We start from the raw sequence: 16,909 nt of genomic DNA on the forward strand, positions 1-16,909 counted from the left end.
AAGGGAGATCCGGAATTTGTTGAAATAATCAACCTCCTAGTTTCGTCCGCCGTGATTGGGGTAAACTCCCTGAGACCCGTGTTGTTCCAGGAATCTGCTTCTGGCGCGGCTCTTTCCCCCCCCGTGCTGGAAGGCCTACTACTAAACTCATCTTAGATGAGCTGGACTTTTTCTTGGAAATATGCTGCCAGCTTTTGGCAAGTTTCTTGATCCGGACGATAATTATTTTCCTGCGGCGGTTTAGCCAGAACTGTTATGGTCCTAAACAGCTCCTTGGCCGAGTTGCCAGCATCCATAATTTTGGCCGAGAAATAGGCGCTCTTGGCTGCCACTATTGCCTGCTTATAGGCTGCGAGGGAAGCATTATACTGTGATTTTCCCTCCGCACTATAATCCTTTCTCCAGGACCGCTCCGCCCTTCTGCAAGTTGCCTTCAAGGTCTTGAGCTCAATGCTATACCAAGGTGAGCTTGGTTTAGTTCTCCTGGATCCAAGCAGCTTCTGAGGGACTACCCTGTCTATCGCAGCTTCCAGCCAATCGTTAAAGCGCTTAGACGCCACAGAGGTATCATTGGTGTAGACAGGGCGTGACGCGGCCAGTATGGGGAGTAGTTCCTCCGCAGTAACCTGAGACCATGGTCGAATCAGGCGTTTCACTTCTCTATGGCCTGAAGGAATAACTGATATCCCAAGCAACTAAACATATTCCCTCATAGCCTTAACATTTTTAGAAAAGGGTAGTTAATACCAGTATAACTTCTTATATTCATTGACAATAGTGACAAGAAACATAAATTCTTTCATTAATTTATTAATTTCATTTTTTTCAAAAAGTTCTTATCCAAAGCATTTATAATTTTATCTTTCATGTATACCTCATTTTTTGGAGTTATTTTTTTATAACAAATAATCTTTTTAGATTTTTAGTCAAAATATAAATTCCTAATTCATACACTCTTTACAAAGAAAGCATAGTTGTTGACAAAACATCATATTTACATATCAACAATTACAAACAAACTAATAGAATGTCCCTATACATGACTCAAATCAATACATGCATATCACATACATACAAAACAATCATACTCTCACAAAAATGTATGTAAAAAACATCTGTACATAGGACACAGTGGTATATGACAGTTAACACTTTTCTGACCAAACAGGTGTCATTTAACAGAGCAAGATAGCTCAGTGAACGGTCGACGCGCGTTTCGGTGGTATGAAAAGATGATTAGACCACCTTCATCAGGCATACTCGTTTGGAATAAATTTACCCGTAAACTGAAAATCTTGAAGCGTTTAAAAACCGGAAACTGAGTCGGTATTCCACGCACCTTGGGGATCCTCTTCGGGTAAGGATAGACAGGAAACTGGGTGATTTATAAATGATGCATATAAATCCCATCTTTAAAACAGTAATTTTACATCAAAGTATTTTACCATCTAGATAGATGCCTTGAAAGAGACCCCGTCGATCTTACGTTGTGATGGAGACAATTTTATAATATCTGGCGAACAGAGTTGGGAAAGCACTTTCTATCATTTGATTTTGTGAGTAAGAAATAAGAAGTCCGTGTTGTACTAAGATAACTTAATGTATTCACCTTTGTTGGGAATAATGGTTTGGTGACAGTGGGCACTTTGGTATTGGTGGGTCCTCTGATCGATAGATACACTGTATATACATGTTTGGCCCATTTTTAGTATGTTTTTGTATAAATTTAGTATTCTCGTTGGTGACAAGCAAATTTTGTTTTATATATATTTTTTAGGTCCCTTGATTGCTACGTTGCGGATGGATTTGAACTCTGTATAGGTCCTGATGAAGGTGGTCTAATCATCTTTTCATACCACCGAAACGCGCATCGACCGTTCACTGAGCTATCTTGCTCTGTTAAATGACACCTGTTTGGTCGGAAAAGTGTTAACTGTCATATACCACCGTGTCCTATGTACAGATGTTTTTTACATACATTTTTGTGAGAGTATGATTGTTTTGTATGTATGTGATATGCATGTATTGATTTGAGTCATGTATAGGGACATTCTATTAGTTTGTTTGTAATTGTTGATATGTAAATATGATGTTTTGTCAACAACTATGCTTTCTTTGTGAAGAGTGTATGAATTAGGAATTTATATTTTGACTAAAAATCTAAAAAGATTATTTTTTATAAAAAAATAACTCCAAAAAATGAGGTATACATGAAAGATACAATTATAAATGCTTTGGATAAGAACTTTTTGAAAAAAATGAAATTAATAAATTAATGAAAGAATTTATGTTTCTTGTCACTATTGTCAATGAATATAAGAAGTTATACTGGTATTAACTACCCTTTTCTAAAAATGTTAAGGCTATGAGGGAATATGTTTAGTTGCTTGTGGTTTTTTCCCCTCTTTTCCCTAGCCTATAGTACCTTCTAGAGGGGGTCCCCCCATTTTTGCTATAACTGATATCCCAGTCATGACAGTGAAATTCACTGCCTTGTGGTCGGACCAGGGAAGTGCCATGATATTGACCTCCGTCAGAGCTATATTATTAATGAATATGCCATCTAATGTATGTCCCCCACTATGCGTGGGGCTGGCTACTACTTGGTTAAAGTCCAGCGCTGCTAGGCTCTCGATTAGTGTGTCCACCTCTGGCTGGTTCGTGCGTTCTAAATGTAGGAATCTGGACCTCCCCGAATGGCACTCACAGGTAGAACAGCACTGTGTCTGCATCTTCCAGGAAACTGGAGCCTTGAACCTGTATACAAAGTTGGATATTCCACATATTATCTGCCTGCCCTTCAGTCACCATCTGGGAGGGGCCGGCCTTCGGGGGGACTCCTCATCTGGGTGGATATCTCTTTGGGGTGTAGTATTACTCAGAAGTATAGTGGCTCAATGGACATCCTCAGAATCTCATTGAAAGGCCCAGGATTTAGGGGGCACCTAGAGATTCTGAATGTGTATGCCAGAGGTACTAGAGGTAGCTCTTTTTCCCCCACTATAGTATTACTGGAGAAAGTCTTAGATGAGTGTGGTGAGGATGCCCAAGTTATGATTGCAGGAGACTTGAATTGCACGTTCGAACCACTTGCCGCAGAAGATATTCTGGGTGTGGTAGAGGATGATGTGAGGAGGGGTATCCCAGCATTATCTGTTGAGCCGATAAAGAGATGGACAGAAAGGGCGATCCAGTTAAATTCTATGACCCTGGAGCACGGCCTGCGAGCCGTTAATGGAAGAACCACCTCTGACCCATTGGGAAGTCATACATACAACAGGGCTAACTATTCTTCCCGGATCGACTACATCTTGCTTGATTTTGACCTTTGGCAGTCTGTTGTGGATATGGCTGTAGTACCTACCATAGATAGCGATCATAATTTCCTTTCGCTTTCCCTAAGGCACCTATGGTTAAATCATAGTACCCCAACCTTATCACCAGCCAAAAGGTCAACATCGGATGTCACTCTGTCTAATTGCGGTAGGCGTCTCAAATGGCAGAAAGTAGCCTCTGACGCACCAAAATTACAGGCCATAGATCAATTTTTGGAAGCTACACTAAGTGAGATGGCAACAATCTCCTTAGATCATTCTGCTATACCCAGGATTACGCTGATGTTCCAGGAGACCATCAATTCGATTGGTAATTTTTTCAAGGCGCAAGTACGTGTAGGTAGGCCGGATGGCCACCCCAGGTCAAAAGATAAGCAGGGGTGGTATACGTCAAAATGCAGAGAATTGAAGGCGTGCCTCATTCAAGCTGTTAGGACAAAATCGCAGCCCCTTGTGCTGCAGGCTAGAGCAGAATACAAACGAGTGATTGGGATTGCACAAAAGGAATGGGAAGATGAATACTGGCAAACTCTAAGAGAAGCAAGCACTGGGCGGGATGCAGCCCGTTTTTGGAATACTATTAGGGAAAGGAACAGACCTGATAGTAACTTTATAACGTGCAACATAACTGGTCAGGCCTGGTTCGAACATTTCACTAACTTGTATTCGAATCTTCAAGAGGCATTTGCCCCCCCCGCATCCTACGGACCCCTAGTACCCACGAGAAATGAAATGGTTTCCCCATTTACAATTAAAGAAGTAGAACACGCAATTAGGTATATTGTGCCACAGAAAGCAGCGGGACCCGACGGAGTTCCGGGGGATCTGCTGCGTTCAAACCTGCAGAGGTGGGGGAAGCTTATTCACCTTCTGATTAGTGCAATCGACAAAGGAGCAGCCATTCCCGACTCTTGGAAGGGGGCAGAGGTTGTCCCTATCTTTAAGAAAGGCCGGAGGGACGACCCTGCCAACTACCGACCAATAAGTCTATTGGATTCAACCCAGAAGGTTGTGGGAAAGGTGCTCCTAGAAAGAATCCTCCAATGGATTAAGGACGAAGAGATTCTGTCGGACTATCTGGCTGGTTTCAGGGCTGGAACGGGCACGATAGAGCAGGCCTTCAGGCTCTTACTACTATATTGGAAGGTGGAAGTGATAGGCGGAGGCAGTCTTTATTTGGCATTCATCGACCTGAAGACTGCCTTCGACCTTGTGCCCAGAGAACAGTTATGGGGCGTGTTAGCTGAAATGGGGATTCCACTAAACATCCTCTCCATCTTAGTGCGCCTGCATGATGGCAATTATGCGCAGGTACGTTGGGGTACCGATGGCCAGAAAACTAGCAGGATCCCAGTGGCAAAAGGGGTGCGTCAGGGCTGTGTCCTGGCTCCAACCCTTTTTTCACTTTATGTGAATGGGGTTGTGGACCATCTACACAAACAACCTTCGGACGCACCATCATTGGCAGGGGAGAGAATTCCCACCCTCCTCTTTGCCGATGATACGCTTCTAATCTCAAAAAGCTCGGCGGGTCTACAGAAACTTTTAAACAACTTTCTGACCTTCTGTGACCAACGGGGCCTAGTAATAAATACAAATAAAACTAAGTAGCTGCTATTAAACCCCCCAAAAAAATTAGGCCGACCCCCTGTTCTTAGTGAAACCCCTCTGGAAAGGGTCACTGTTTTTGACTATCTAGGGATCTGTATTACAGATTCCATGCAGTGGACCCCTCATTTATTAAAAATGTCTCTTAATCATAAAAGGGTTATAGGGGCACTTGTTAGAGAGCAGAGATCTTCTTCAACCAAGCCCATTGCCCCTGTTCTGGATATCTACAGGGCAAAGGGAGTTAGTTCCGCTTTGTATGGTGCTGAACTTTGGGGTACCTCTAACATCAGCGTCCTAACTAGGTCTGAGAATAAGTTTTTAAAATGTATTATGTCTCTCCCGCAGAGTACACCCACGCTACCCCTCTTTTTGGACCTTGGTTGCCAGCAAATTAGTGACGTAGCAAAACTGCGTCCACTGCTTTTATGGGCTAGGCTATGGCGCGTCCCCGAACTCGCCAAGTATGCTAAAGGCCTAGCAGAGGTGATGTCGATGGTAGGCTGGTGTAGGATCAGATGGCTTACTGATGTCAAGTCTATGCTTGGCAAACTAGGCCTTAGTGAAGCTTGGGAAAACAGGTCTTCCCCTCCGAAAGCAGCCTTGAAAACCTTATATTGGAATTGGGTTAGAAGCAGAATTTCCACGGATCCTTCTCATGGTAGGCTCACAGAAGAATTTTTAGTGCATAAGGACTCACCCTGTTTGGAGCTCTACCTGGATTTGGTCTGGAAGCCATATGATCGGGCCCTTTATTTTAGATTTAGAGTGGGGTACCTCCCTGTGCGTGCCCTAACATCTTGCTGGAAACCGCCCTACCAGACAGTTGCATCTTGTCCCTCCTGTAGCACTCCCAAAGAGACAATTGAACATTTTCTTTTTGCGTGCCCGACCTATGTTAGCCCAAGGCAAACGTGGCTTAAGCCCGTTTGTAGGGCCTTGGGCACTAGGCATTCATCTGTGGTACTTCGAATTTTAATATCAGATACCCGGCCCTTGTATGTTTTTAGCTTCTCGAAATTTCTGTCATGGGCTTGGTCAATCAGGGCAAAACGGCTGTTAATCACTGTTTAATTGATGACTTTTAATTGTTTATTTGTTTGATAACTCGCTTTTCCTTTTTTGCATAAAAACCTGTATTTGTTTTTCTTGTTTTTAGATACAAAATTTTAAACGATTGTGCTTTTTTTATCTGTCGCTTTTATGATGTAATAATCGAAATAAAGCTGTTGACTGACTGACTGACATTCAAACATTGTGTTGCATTAATGCGTCACCTTATCCCTTTCATGATTTGAATATTCACTACTTTAGTTTTATCTAAAATACCAGCTCGCCATTGCTCTGAAAAATGTAGTACTGCATGTTATATTTTCACTATCAGGTATTCTTTGTTGCCCAGTAGTCTGGCCTCAATTGTTTGTAAAGCTATGATATAATAATATATATAACCCACTAACTCTGTTTTTATTTAAATTTAGTTGCCTGCAATGAATAATCCTTCCGATTATTCCTACTGTTGGAGTTCACCTAGGTGGGAGTGGGACCTCGCTTCTCCTTCACTGTTAGTGCACTAGCCTTTACCACCAGCATGGTACCTTAAGAAACCATGCAGCCCTCGCTTCATCTATTCAGGTAAGAGAACTATGGAGCGTTGTTGTTGTAGGCAATATAGGCATCTTTTTAATGGTTGATATAGTTGTAGACTGCAGTGACTAGGAGAGTAGTAGTAGGACAAGAGTAGCACATAATTAATTGGCATACGCTATCAGCAGATTTTAAATACAGACTGCTTCTGAGCTAAAAGAGAGCAGTGCAAATTAAAACACCCAAAAAAAGATTTGAAGCATAAATAACAATATTTATTACCCTATCTACAACAACAAAATTATATAAACCCAACTCTTCAACCCAAAACTGGCCCAGACATCTCCCCCAAACAATTCTCCTTGTTCCCAACCAATGTCCAAAAATGTCCCCAAAAAGTTAAACTAAAGTCCAAACTGTCCTGGTCCCAACTCCTATCCGACCCACAACAAGTCACACCACCAAAACAAATGTTAATAAAGTGGCAGAAGAGGTCACTAATGGCTGGCCAGGAGCTTTTTATGGTGCCCTCCATCTTGATTTGCCTGGATTCCATGCGGTCCAGCCTCATCATAATGCATTGTAAGTTGCGATCAGAAATTGAGGGGGGATGTTTCATGTTAGTAAGCATATTTTTCCTTGCAGGTGTAGGTGCAACCTTGTAATGATGTGAGGTTGGGTCTGAAGTGTTAAACCCAGAAAAATAGGCACACTTTTGTGCAAACACTTGTTAACTATCTCTCAGTGGTGTTGGGCAATGTTCCCATTGATGGTAAGTAAACACGTTACGTAGGACACTTGCTTTGTGCAAAAATTGTTGAGCATAATGTTGATAGCAATACATGGTGTCAAAATCCGATGTAGCATCATACAATAATTTTTTAGAAAAAACAGCGCTTAGTTCTAAGTCAGTCAACATGCTATTCACAGTTTAAAAGTCCGGATCGTCAGAGAATGTACTGGAGGTGATGATATCATTCAAAGAAATTTTAAATACATGTGGTATTTTCAAAGGTTCAGTGGGACCAAATTCATCATATGAAACCCTATCCCAAACTATTCCTTTAGGAATCGGAACCGCTGTTATGTTCACAAAGGACAGGTCTCCTCACTCACGATGAGATGATGTATGTGGATTCAGGACCATGTTCACATGTGGTACTGCAGAGCATTCTGGGAGATAATGTTCATTCAGAAACAAAAAAAAGACAGTCACCTATCCAGAGGACTAGGGACAGTACACCAATTGTAATCCAGAGCTGTTGCCAGGGAGAAACAGAGTAAGTCTATTTCAGCCAAAGGTAAATATTATAAACAATTTCTTTTAGGGTAACAGTAGCTGGCGGTGACTCAGGGTCACTTGGATCCAGAGAGAAGTGTCAAAATCGGTGAAGTAGCCAAATGCTGTTTGATCTCTCTTTGGTAGCTCAGCAGGTTTATTTGAACTGGCAGTTGACTCATTTTTTAGGCATATTCACATAGATATCGGTATTTGCTCTAATTGACATGTGTGTTTCATTTGAATTTGGTGTTGTGCAATTTCAACAAGCACAAGTTCCATTACATTGTTGGTAACTCTGTTACTTCGTGAAGTAGAATCTTTGAATGTTATTAGCCTTTCTGTCTGAACTTCCTGTATGATAGCAAGAGGAGATTGGTGGCTACCCAGGAGCCCATGCGGCCTGCTATTTAGTATCGGCCACAGGGTTTGGTTTGATCAGATCAATGGAGACTAATCTCTTTTCTTTCTTGCCGGCAAGAGGCAGAAGAAATACTGTTCTTGTTCCTTCGACTGCCAGGACAGGCACAGGTGTTCTATAAGATGGGCCAAATCTTTTTTGTCTAAAATCTTTTCTATGATCAGATCCCTGATCTTTGGGACCCAGGCAGGTCTTGCCGGAACACCTTTCACTTCCACAGTGGTGGTGCGTTTTACTTGGACGTTGCTTTGTAATGTCCGGAGTTCATTGAGTTGCTGTGAAACGGCCAAACGATCATTGATGTCAAATGATTTTTCATCCGCCACTGTGCTGCCACAATTGAGGTCGGGTACCCACATTCTTGTTCCAAACAGGACCTTGTAAGGAGTAAGGCCTCCCAGGGAGCTTCTTGGCATGTTATTAAATGCCCTCCGGACCCCATATAGGTGATTGACCCAACTGCCACCCGAGCCTAATACCCTTGCTGTTAAGGATTGCTTCAAGTCTCAGTTTTTCCTTTCCACAATCGAATCTCCCTCAGAATGATACAGAGAGGAGTACCGCAATGCTACACCCAAACTTTCTATCACTTCTTTGTAAGCCTGAGAGCTAAACGCAGGGCCACAGTCAGAATATAATGTGCCAATTGCGTGTGTCCCTATGAAGGCTCGCAAATCCTTTATAAAAGTTCGGGCATTAGCTGAGCACTGGGGCCAAACATATAGGAATCTAGAGCATGAAACCACTGCCACCAAAATGTACTTGTAAGCCCCATCAGATTGTAAGGGACAGCAGTGGGCCAAATAGACATATGTAAGTGGTCTCTCTAATATCAGTAAAGGTGTCTGTGGTTGACATGCTATGGTTGAATCCTTCATCTGCTGGCAGTTGTTGCACTTAAGGACAAAGCCGTCTGTCAGTTTGGTAAGATCCGGCCACCAATACTGGTGTTTCAGCAATGAAAAAGTCGCAAGTAATACTTCGGTGCACTGAACCCAAACCCTGGTGTGCAGCTAGTATTAAACCTAACCTGCGATCCATGTTTGGTATTACTCTATCCCCCACTTCTGGAATTTGAGCATACAATATATTTTGTGCATCTAACTTGTAGGAGTACTTGAGTTGAAAACCTTTTGGCAAGGCTGAGCTGTTTTTGTGTGAAGACATGACAGCTACTATTATATCTCCGTCTATTCTCCTGCAAGTATGAGTGATTGCAGCAATGTCGCCTAGGCGGCTTCATCAGCCAATGAATTCCCTCCAAAGTGCACACCAACACGTTGATAACTCAGAGTATGAATCACGTGAGCCCGTGGCAAGCCTTTTCTCAGCTCTGCCACTTGTTCCCAAAGCAACTTGTGCTTTTTTTGTGCAACCATTTGAATCTCTAAACCCATTCTGGGCCCAATAGTGAAGATATTCATTGTATGACTGGACACAGTAAAACAAATCGCACATAATGAGTGTGTGGAATTCTCGATCCATATTTCTTAGTGCCAGTACTAGGGTTTTTAGTTCTGCCAGTTGAGCCGCGCAATCCCTTAGGGACTGTGTCTGCATATTGCTAGGACGGATCTTACTGTCCCACATACGTCCTTTTACAATCGCACAAGCTGCGCTGTATTGTTGTTTACTTCCTATGGCAGGCTGAGCAAAACCGTCAGTGTAAATAATATATTCATACTGATCTAGAGGCATTATGTCATTTGGGAGAGGATATTCCTGTTTGTACTGCAGAAATGGTTATGTTTTCAATATAGAGTAAAATTTGTAGTCTACATCTTTTGCAGTGAGAGAATTAGCCCACTGTATCCATCTTGGATGCAGTGCTTTTGCCTTCAGAACGCTTACTTTTGTAACTTTCTCTAAGGTTGGTACTGGAGTTATGACAATTATTTGTTTCCCTGAGCTAGTGCTCTTACTCTGTACTGCTGTTAAACAAATTTCACTTGATGTAAAACGCATTTCATCGTTCGTGTACAAATGAAATTTGTATGCAATGGGTACTGTTTCGCCTTCATTGAAGGTGAGGTACGTGTATCCTGACTGACCTGCAACTACATGGATCACCAAATTCGTCTTTACACATGTGTAAGTGTTTAGAAGCTATCATGTCAGCTTGTAGTGAATGTAGTATTTCTGTATGTTCCTGTGTCCAATGTCAAACTGAGAAATCAATTCTGATTAAATCATATAAAGGTTTTACTCTTTCTGCGTAATCTAAAATGTATGTTCTGCCAAAACTTATGAAATCCTAAAATGGATTTGACATTTTTCAGATTCTTTGGAGGTTGGAGCAGCGCACATTTTTCTAAAATGTAAGCTGCAAGGCTTTTCCCTTCACTTGAGAGCTCATATCTCAAAAATAGGACATTGAGGTGAGCATTTTTTGATTTAAAGTTAAATTTGTAGCCCTCAGAGGCGAACCTCAAAATGATGTTGTTCACTCTGTTCAAATGACCCAATAGTTATTCACCGTCCATCAGATAAATATCATATACATAGGATAATGCCTTCTCATCAAAAGTTTTAAACATTTCTGCTACTCTTGCTGAGAACAGTCTGGGGCTATTTTACAACCTTGGGGCAGTCAACAGAGTTGATGCAGTCAAATATCTGCTTTCAGTTCCTATATTCCGGCAGAAGAATCCATTTTAGATATCTAGTGTTGTTTTGTATTTCTTCCACACAATGTTATTCAATAATGCGGCACTGTGTGCATTTTGTATGGCAAATTTCTTTGTGCATGTGTTCAAATACATGTAGTCCAAAACCAGATGATATGAATTATCGGGTTTCATCATGGGAAATAAAGAATTATTCATGGAAGCAGAGCAATTTTCTATTAAACCTTGATATTCAAGTTGATCTAAGATCTCCCTGACTTGTTTTTTCGCATCATGTTTTATTGGGTACTGTCTCTGTGGAGTTGGAGTAGTTTTTACTGGGGTTATATGGTAACGTGACTCAGCATCCCACCCTGCATCATTGCGGTATAATGCAGGAGCTAGTGCTACCACCCACTCATGCGCGTATGACTCTTTCAGTGATTCTGGAACGAGGTCAGAGAAGGCTGGAAAAATTACGATTCTCCTTTTGGGCAATCCCGAACAAACTCAGGTGGCCAATCTTTTTCTGCTATAAGAATGTTATATACAAAGGACAGGTTCTCCCAAAAGATACCTTTCTCCTTCCTAGGTATGTCCCCTTCCATATGAAGTATTATTTTGTATAACTGGTGTGGGACACTTACCTTAGTATCAGGTGTTTCCACCGTGATATGTTCTTTCAACACTGCTGACACAAGAAATTCCATCAGGTTCTGGCTAGCTATTGTTACATCTGCTGCGCTGTCTAGCATCGTCAGAGCCCATTCCCCTTTCAGAATCTGAGTCTTCAGTAGCCTGGACATTTCTTATTTTAAGGCCAGCTACCGTTTTCTTCTTAAATTGAGATTTTGATTTTGGTTTATCTTTTTTTTAAATATTAAAGTCTGAACTGCAATGTGTGCCTCTTGACTTTGTTTTTCTTCAGATCTGTGTTCTGACTGTCCTTCCCTCTCAGAGTTTTTTGTTGAACCCTGAAAGGAACGAGAGGAACGTATATCAGTATCCTGATACCGGTCAGGTTTTTAATGCTATTACGATTTCTAAGCTTATATCTCCTTTCGGAGGGCTCCTGCTGAGGAGATCCACCCCTTGATTGTGATCTATCCTCTCTATTTTTTTGTTTTTTATTATCCCATTTCTTCTTTGAAGAATCAGGAGCTTGCTTGGTGTTATCCTTTTCAGGACTACCCATTACTTGTGGTTTCATAGCTCTGGCTCCCAAATTATCTATACCTAATGTATCTTCAATAGTTTTTAGTAATTCTTGCTCCTGTTGTGCAGCAGTGCATTCCCTCAAGAGTTAGCTTATAGCCACCACTGCTGCCTCCCCTTTTATGTTTGCTAACATAATTGTAGATACCTGGGAAAATGTGCGTAATAATTTCATACCCAAGTTCAGAGCAGGTTCTGCTCCATACTCATTCTGTATTTGTCTTAATATTTCTGGTATCACTGCTATTGAAGGGATACCATGAGTTCTGGTATAGATGGCACCTAAAACTGTATCCCAAGTTGTACAGTTCTCTATCAGGGGAGCTTTCCCCATTGGCAAGTAGATTGTCAGAATTCTGTGTTTTTCTTGTGAGCCTGTTTGTGGAAACACTGCCTCTAACCGTTCTATTTTCTGTGCTATGAGGAATGGCATTTGCTCATGTTTAGTGGGCATTCTTCCCATAACTGTATTCAGTGTTTGTGGGGTAATTTAAGGTTGCAGTTCCTTGTAGATGACCTGCTGGGGTAATTTTAGTTGGTTGAAGTGTCCGTGTTCCCATAACAAACTGTGTCTGATTTCTGTAAAGTTTTATTATCTCTTTGCAAAGTGTACATAGGTCTGCGATTGGCAATGTGTCAATGTCTGGATGCAGTGTGTAAGCCGCTAGGACCAGCCAAGTTGCTCCGTCTCTGCTGAGCGGACCGAGTTTCACTTAATCTGTGGTGTGTAGGAGGGCTCCTTTAAACCAGTTTATATGTTCCTGGTAACTGAGCGGAACTTCATTGTCCTCGTATGGACAATATTCTTCCGGCGTTTTATCCAAGGTGTATGAATGAAATGTATTTGTGCGTGCATCTGCAGGTGGGAATTTAACCCTTAGTCCTTAATGACTCGTTTGCCTCAATCACTAATGGTACAGTCTCACTTAATGCTAAGACTCCAAATTCTGCAAATGTTAAAGTAAGTGCATTTCTGACATTTTCTGAAAGGGTTATAGCATCTTCCTGCCTTCCTTCCCCTACTCCATTTGCATGTGATGCCGGCACAGCGTTTTCTTCGACAGACATTGTTGAAAGAGTATCAAGGAAAGAGAGATAAGGTTTTATGCACAATGTAGGGAACTATAATACTTCAAGCTTGAATACACCTACAGCCAATACATAAGATATGCCTACTCAGTTGTGGCAGATTTTTCCCTTCCAACTCCAGACGTCTCTGGGTAAATGTGGGTAGAGGTGTCTGAAAAAGCACAACTGAACTACTCAGATTTGACCATTAAATAAGCACCAAACCAACGTTGGCTGCACCATGTCGTGTAGTTCCTACAAATCTATATCGGATCTGGTTGTTTAGACAACATAAACTAAGGGATTGGTGTCCAGACTGATTCCAGAAACGCCCAAAGAATATGTTAGTCATTAGACCAGCTAGCTTACAGTGCCACTATGAGTGCCTCCTACCAAGGAGCGAATAGTTTCTGGCAACTATGGAACATGACAAACTTGACCCCTCAAGAATCATGGAAACAGTATAGTACTTTTTGCACAGTCACTTGTGCTTACTTTGTCTCAGAGAGATACACAGAATAAACAGTGGTGACTTTTCAATAAACATTTATTGAACCAGCATCATTCTAGTATAAAATCTGTGTGCTGCAACAGCTATTATACATTAACAGATATATAAGGTTATGAGCACCAGTAGGGCAAAGAAAAGGTAGAATTCTACTGTTTTGCTAAAACAATGAATGTATGCAGGCATATAGATACATAACAGTATTAATGGCTACTCCTATGATGAAAACCCTAATTAGATGTACCTAAATGTACCTAGCATGTATGTAGGTGTATAGCCAAGAATCCCCTTAAGAGAGAGCCAACCCTATTACCTGATGTGGTAGAGCAAAGAACCCTGTCTTGGTCTCAAGATGGACAACCCACAAGGGATGTCAGACCACGGTGTGCTGGAGTGTCTGCGTGCAGGGACCTTAGCATCTTGCATCAGCATGTCAGCATGGAAGTCTTTCTCCGATGGTTTCCCAGCGAAAATGTAGTGCTTGTATACCCGAAATGTACCTTTAGGGGTTCTACCTAAAAGGGTACTGTGGGCATGTCGGGCAAGGATGAAGATAGAGGTGACCCTGATACAGAGTTATTATGCAGAAAAAGGTAATCCTGCTGTGTACTGAGAATCCGCATGCATAATATGAGGCTAGTTTTCAGAGAAAACCACACAATAGTCATGTAGCATCTAACTAGGTAAAAGGTCAGTGTCAGACCTGTTATGCAGAACAATGGTCGGACAGATATAGATAAAAGGTTGTGTAACTTCCTAGGCCTATATTGGGGTACATTGGGGTTCATAATAGCACACCATACCTTATTTGAGCATGCAATATTCACAGTAGAGTAGTAGTACCTGAACAGGCACAGCAAAAATGAAAAATAATTCTAAATGTGGAGTGGTAAAAGTTAGGGAAATAATAATATTAACAACTAGAGGACTTACTGGTGCCAGCAGATACAGCTGCCGAGGCACTTGTGGAGGCAAGGGCACTGCCAGGCCCATCCCTCTTCTTGCCCCTGGATGCTAATGTCAGAAATAAATATAATAAGATTAGTGGTAGAGTTAATAATAATAATTTTAACAAAAATAGTTTGACAGGGAAAGACAAACACAGTAATAAAGAACTTTTTTAAGTCAGATTTCCTATAGTCCTACTCGTATTATGGATCTATTCCTAATTTCATAAACATAACCCTATTCCAAATGTATTAAATACATTTTGGAACTAATAATATATTGCAACAAATTATCTTTGCTTCTCATCTCATTCTCAATCCCACAGTCTCAACCCCCTTTGATGTGAGAACTCAGTAAAAAAAAAAATTCAGTGCTTAGATGCATGCATCCTATGCATCACTGCTAAATTGCTTGGGGTTGAGACGGTACGAGCTAAAAAAAATAAAGGCACAGAGAAGTGAGAGAATGTGCTAACTCACTAATACTAATACCTACCACTATCTTAGTGACATGCCAGAGGAGTCTCTGCATGACTTCTTAAATGAACAGCATACGCGAGCACCAACGAGTAGGATCAGGTAGCGCTGCAGAGCACCTGTCTAATCTAGATGATGATCACATAATATTTGTAACTTAAACTTAACTCACCTGAGTGTAAGCAGCATGCTTGCTATTTGTGAAAAAATATTAGCATAGATAGAACACAACAAATAAATAATTATTGCTCACCGAGCCCTGCAACCTCCACACCCAGGAGGTGCTGTTCCTATCAAGGATGTCGACCCACCGTTGCGTAAGCGGTTGTGGGTGTACTGGACCCCAGAGCAGTGGAGCGCAGCCCAGCACACCCTCACCCAGTACTGCCTAGGCTGCAGGAGGCCATACCCATTGCCAGGCCTGCCGTCTGCTGCCAGGGAGGAGGGGAGGTGGGGCTGCATTTAAAAAACTAGCACAGCCACCTCCACCTCTAAGAAAATGGTGCAGGGCTGCACCCTTCGCGGCGTGGCCGACCGCAAGGTAGGGGGCTGGTGGTGCTAGTTCAGGGTGGATTGGCACTGCCGCTCCCCTGCTCTGCTATGGCTCTAGGTGGGAGGAAGAGAAGAGTATAGAAAGAAAAGAAGGAAGGAAGGAAGAGAGGAAGGAAGGAAGGAAAGGACAGAAGAAAGGAAGGAAGGAAGGAAAGAAGGAAGGGAGGGAGGGACAAAAGTCACACAAAAGCACCAAAAAATTACAAAAAACATACAACAAACAAACACAATGGAACACGGAATGATAATAAATTAAAATGAGGGGTAGATAAATTAGAAAGGGGTAGGAGTGTACAGATCAAGGAAAGATTCAAAAGTAGGCACTAGCTCCATAACCGAGCAAAAACTAAGATGGCCGCACCTACGGAACCGTGTGGTGTAATTTGTGCATGATTTCTGGTGTGAGAACGCACTTCATGCTAGGTATATTGTGCAAACGGACACTGCGAGAAACTCCGCATAGCGCTGCAGTTTTTTTGCCACTGAGCACGAAAACTCTGCCCGGGCCTAGGAAATGCCAAGTTTCTAAAAGACATTTCCAGAATTGTAATTTAAAATCCAACTTCACTATAAGTTAGGGTTTTAAATTAGTATTCCAGAGACACGAAACTTGAATCATTCATATCTTCACATTTGAAAATTACACTTATAAAATGTAATTAGGTGATCCCAATGTTATCCTATGGGAGATATAAACGTTGCTATTGTGAAAAACAAATTTAAGAGTTTTTCTCTATCAGGACAAGTAAAACTTAACCCCTTGTATGCCCCTGACGAGCTGGACTCGTCATGGAGCACAGTCGCGCTGTGCCCATGACGAGTCCAGCTCGTCATGAGGCATTGAGGGATTCCCTTTCATGCAAAATAGCCTCGGGAGCTGGGGAAGAGCTTCCCCAGCTCCCGAGGCCCCCCCCCTTTCACTGTAATGACGATCGGCGCGCACGTCGCGCCAACGTCATTACAGTGAAAGTGAAACTAAAATGAGCCAAGAGGGTATCGTTGGAAAGAGGAGAATCTCCCCCTTTCAATGGTACCCCTCCCCAGTGGATCCCTGCTTGGGGATCGACACAAGAGGGCGATCCCCAAGCAGAGATCCACCCACTAGACACCAGGGTGGGGGGAGCGGCCCCTTGGGCAAGGGCTTTTGCTCCCCCCAAATTATTTGGGCATTCTTTAGTCTTTTTGCCCCCCCTGGGGGGCAGATGGGGCAGTAGCCCCCAATCTGCCCCCCAGGGGGGCAAAATGCCCACTAGACAACAGGGAATTTCATAAAAAATAACAATAGGGGTGGTGTAGAAGTGGGCCT

The 16,909-nt window shown here is 42.2% G+C and overlaps 1 long non-coding RNA gene across 2 annotated transcripts in view; it reads left to right on the forward strand.

Moving 5' to 3' along the window:
* The window catches only part of LOC146861781 (uncharacterized), an 819,473-nt gene that overhangs the window by 753,142 nt on the left and 49,422 nt on the right, over positions 1-16,909 (forward strand). For both annotated transcript variants that reach the window (XR_014978049.1, XR_014978048.1), the window contains one exon: positions 6,425-6,578. This is a non-coding gene — a long non-coding RNA (uncharacterized LOC146861781). The remainder of the gene's footprint in view (positions 1-6,424; positions 6,579-16,909) is intronic.

This window comes from Triturus cristatus, chromosome 2_2 (genome assembly GCF_964204655.1).
Source record: "Triturus cristatus chromosome 2_2, aTriCri1.1, whole genome shotgun sequence".
Taxonomy (NCBI): domain Eukaryota; kingdom Metazoa; phylum Chordata; class Amphibia; order Caudata; family Salamandridae; genus Triturus; species Triturus cristatus.